The sequence below is a fragment of the Condylura cristata genome, unplaced genomic scaffold (genome assembly GCF_000260355.1).
Source record: "Condylura cristata isolate star-nosed mole 26May11 unplaced genomic scaffold, ConCri1.0 scaffold00016, whole genome shotgun sequence".
In the NCBI taxonomy this organism is placed as follows: Eukaryota; Metazoa; Chordata; class Mammalia; order Eulipotyphla; family Talpidae; genus Condylura; species Condylura cristata.
Window position 1 is genome coordinate 40219818 of NW_004567117.1, and position 4988 is coordinate 40224805.

The following is a 4988-nucleotide window of genomic DNA, read 5'->3' on the forward strand; positions in this document are numbered from 1 at the left end:
TACTGACAGGGATGCTATTTTGATTTTTGGTAAATTGTGCTGGGACAAGTGGCTATCCAAAAGCCAGAATGAAGTTGGACCTCCCTTTTACAGCATATACCCAAATCAACGCAGATAATTCAAAAACCTAAATTTAGAAGCTAAAACTATAGCACTCTTAGGGGTAAAGTTTTCTGACCTCAGGCTTGGCAATGGATTCTAAGAAATGATATTAAAGTACAAACCGCGAAAGGAAAGAAACAAATTGCACTTCATAAAAATGTAAAACTTTCATGCTTCAAAGGACTGTCAGGAAAGTGAAACGATGACCTACATAATAGTAAAAAGGATTTGCAAGCCATCTAGATATCAGATAAAGGAACTGAAACCATAATATATACAGAACACTGAGAACTCAAAAACAAACAAACAAAAAAAGTCAACCAAACCAAATTCAAAAATGGACAAAGGATTTGAATAAACATTTCTCCAGAGTAGACTTATAAATGACCAACCAGCACAGAAAGATGCTCAGCATTATTAATCATTAGGGAAATGCAAGTCAAAACCACAATGAGCTATACCTTATACACACAAGGATAGCTACAGCAAAACAAACAAACGAAAATAGACCATCACAAGTGTTGGTGGAGAGATGGAGAAATTGGAACCCTCACCCATTGCTGTGGGATTGCAAAATAGTGTAGCAACTATGGAAAAGTTTAGTGGCTCCTGAAAAACTTTAACATAAAATTACCATATGACCCAGCTACCTAGGATATACCCAAAGGATTGAAAACAGGTGCTCAAACAAACAGGTGCATGAATCTTCAGTAGAGCACTATTCACACTCGTCAAACGGTGGAAACCCCATATCCATCAGTGGATGAGTGGATAAACAAGCAGTGGTCCATCCATACAATGGAATGCAATTCAGCTACAAAGTAATTCAGCTACAAAGTACAGTGCTACATCCCTGTTCTAGAATGTGGATGAAGCCTCAGAGACTCAAATTAGTGGTACCCATGGTTCTGGAGAGGGAGGTCTGGGAAGTGCTGCTCAGTGGGTACAAAGTTTCCTTATGAGGTGACGGAAACTTCTGGAAGTAGGCAGAGGTGATAACTATACAACATTGTATATTCATTAAATGGCTATGTTTATGCTCCGTGAATTTTGCCTCAACTAAGTAAAAGGGGAAAATGACAATAACCAAAGTCTTGTCCCTCTCCCGGACACTGCATTTGGTTTTAGGCTTCCCTCTGCGGCGCAATCTCCATGCAGATGAGCCTGGTCCTCACAACGCTTTGGTTACAACCTCAGCAGTGAAACAGCTCCGGAGGGGGCAGGAGGTAGTGGATAGCCCTGTCTACCATTAGCAGGACTTGGGGGGAAAGTCACAAGTCCAAGGGTAGTTCCTGATCTCTCTGGCATCCCCTCCCCCACCTTCCTCCAGCTGCCTGCTAAGCAAAGCTTGGATATCTTGGATAGCCACATAAATCTATGAAATCGGTGCACTGTAAACAGCATTGAGTTTCAAGATGGCATTAATGTCACAGCCATACCTTCATGCAGGGGCATCATTTTCCCTGCCCCCTCCCCCTTAGATGCAGCCGCCTTGGGTTTGCAAGCTGCTGTCATGAACAGGACTTCCTGAGTGTGGGCAGCTGGAAGGAGCAAGGTAGCTATAAAGGGAGGGGACTAGAGGGGAGACATACTGGAGGAGACACGTGGAGACACTGACAGATACATACTCTGCAGAGATACGTAGGTGAGAAACACGTGGGTGCTACTCCTGGTCCTGGGTAGAGACACGGCAGCCATTGTGATGACATCATGTTGGATTTTGTGATATATTTTGAATTTTGAGCCTCTCATGCTGCCTCCGCTCTCTGGGACCTACCTAATCCCTTTCTTGTGATTCGTTGCCAGAAAGTACCTTAGACTTGTGGCAAGCTTCAGGGCCCCAATGGCCCCCACTTTAGCCTAAGCCAATTGCCTGGGCCTTTGCCCGCAAGGAGATGGTTAATTCGGGGAGTTAATTGGGAAGTGGATCTCTCTCTCTCTCTCTCTCTCTCTCTCACTAGGTACATCATTTATTAAAAATATTTCACACTAGGAGTCTGCTTTCTTGGTCTTTGTGCCCATAGATGGTAGGACCTGTGTAGAGCACACAACTCCTTAATAATTTGGGGTGTGGGTCCCCCTTGGCCTGTGTAAGTTCCCGTGGGTAGAATAAAGCAAGGAGAGAGAACTAAGAGAGGGGAAGGCTTCGTTGTGCTCCTGGGCGAGGTTCGCAGGTCCCCAGCGGGGGCCTGGGGCCTCACGCACAGAGTACAGGCCAGGGGTCTTTTATATGTCCGGTTCTGATGGGCTTGGGGAGGTGGTGGAAAAGTAGCAGTGAGTTCTGCTGCCCACAGTTTGTGCAGGGTCTTTGATCCTTATCAGAGCGGCTACCTGGGGCAGCATCCTGACGCCAACTCAGCAGCCATCTCATCTTAATATGGCAGGATATTGATATCTTTTGCCATTCTAGGGCCCTGGGTATTAGGCCTGGTGAGGGGCTTGGGTGACCTTTCAGTCTGCACTAAGAGCAGCGGAGCGTTTGACCTGCCATAGGGCTCTTCTCTTCAGAGCAGGAAGCCCTATCTGCACAGGTGACACCTCCTTGGGTAGCCTATCCCTAACTCCTGGTCCTGGCTCCTTTCTACCTGCGCCCAGAACTCCCCGTCTGGTAGCGGATGCCTGTGTCTTTAGCCAGCAGCCTTAGCCAGCTCAGCTGTCTCCACCAGGGTGGCTTCTGCAGCCAGATCAGTTTCACACCCTCCCATTCTTTCCCCTCTCCCTTCATCCCTCACGCTACTTGGGGCTCAGGGTCCCCGGGCCCTCCCTCCGTGGGCCTGCAGAAACTCTGGCTGCCTCAGAGCTCACTGCACAGACAGGGGATGTGGCCCTGGCTGTGAGGCAGATTGGGAGAGCACAATGAGGCCCTTTCAAGGCCTGAGATCCTCTATTTAATCCAGGCTGATGCGGGCTGTTACCCCATTGTTATAGGAAAGTGAGGCTTAGAGTTGTTCAGTGAAGTCAGGAAGGTTTCAGAGCTGGGTAGGTGTTTCCATCCCAGTACGAGTGACACTTGGGAAAATGTAAGGCATTTATTTCTTTTACTGTGGTAATACTGACTCATATCTAGCTACCTGCTGGGACTTTGGGACTTTCTCTTTTTTTTTAAAAATAGCCTTGCCATCCAGGTTTCAGTTTCGTTTCATTTTCTTTCCATCCCTTAGGTTTCAGTTCTGTTTCTCAGGGTATTCTCTTTCCATTTTTTAGTGCTATTATCTGATCCCATGTGTTATAACTGTTTCTTTGTGCCCTTCAACCCGATGAAAGCACACTAGTTATTCTAAAGCAGATATTCAGAAACAAGAACTCTAATCAGACTTAAAGCTTCCTTCCAGGTGTTCTAGCAAAAGCAAAATGAATCTATTTTGTTAGTATCCAAAATTCACCTATTGATAGCTGCCTCTAGAATCTGTTTCAAAGGTTTATCTCGCCCTGTCTGTGCATTCGCAGTGTGAGAAACCCACAAGCTGCCTCAGACACTGACTGGTGGAAAACTTCCTGAGCTAACTGGTATTCTGGTCTTGGCTCAGAGGATGTGAGCGGCTTCCTTCTCTTCCTCCCCGTTCACTGCTTGTTTTTAACCCCACGCAACCCAGACAGCCCAACGTGAACGGGAAAGTCTCATAAAAGGACTCAAGACAGTCACCTCGTGATGATGGCTCTTCAGACTTGCCCACACGTAAAGGGAGAAAAAACAATCACACAGACGGGAGACAATCATTAAGACATTTAAACTGGAAAAGGTGCTGCTTAAAACTTAACTCCTTGATGGCCCCATATTTGAAATTGTAATGTTCTACAATTCATGTGGGCTCCATTTTGAGGGTCTGGAAAAGAGTAAAATCAATTGCAAGAGAAAGGAAAAACATTCACATGGCAATTTTGCTGTTAAAGACAACTCTGGCTAGCATTTGGACATATTCCAATCCACCTCTTATATTTTTGCCTATTTTTTGACCAGGCAGTTTGTAAAATTGTATATCCTGCCTTTTTTTTCCACTTAAACTTTTATTATAACATTTCCTTGTGTTGCAACAAAATTTACCAACTGAATTTTTAACCGTTGGTATTTTATCACTTATTGAAATATTGCTATGGGAACCAACTACATTTTAAATGATTATATCATATTCTTTCCTGTGCAACATGTAATGTATTTGCCCATGCATTTATTTTCTTATTTTTGGACATTAATAGCACAAATTTTCTTAATATGAACATGTTTGCATAAAAAACTGTTCTTCTAACTTAGGACTATTGCCATAGAATACTTGCTTAAGTAGATAGATAGATAGATAGATAGGCACAAAAGAAGCTATTTTAAGATTCTTAATACATATTTTCAAATTGCTTTACAAAATGTTGGAGCAGTTTACACTCTAAAGTAGCATATTTAATGTTAATGTTCCTCACAGCATCAGTTACTTACCATTGCCCAAAGCAAATATTTCATTCAAGACAATTTGCCATGTGTCTAATTAATATGAAAATGTCCTTTATCTCACCTAGGCATCTGGGTGGTTTTTAGTGAACTCACTAATAGTGACCACATTTGAATTTACAAACCCAAGTTTTAATCAGTTTATTTACTTGATACAAAGGCATAAAGAGAAGCATAAAACGTGGTCCCTAGTCAGTAGGACAAAAATTATACACTGAAATAACTGGAGGAAAAGCAGGATTGCTGAACTGGGTGGCCGTGCTATTGGGTTCACAGGGGAATGAGACACAGAGGGCTGGAAATTATTTGTTTTTGATCCCATTCCCCACTCCACCCCCATAAATGTCTCTGGTATATAGTTGCTCATTATTATTATTGTTTTCTCTTTTGGTTCGTTATATTCCTGCTATGAGTAAAAACATCTGGGCTCTGTCTTTTTATTTTTTTT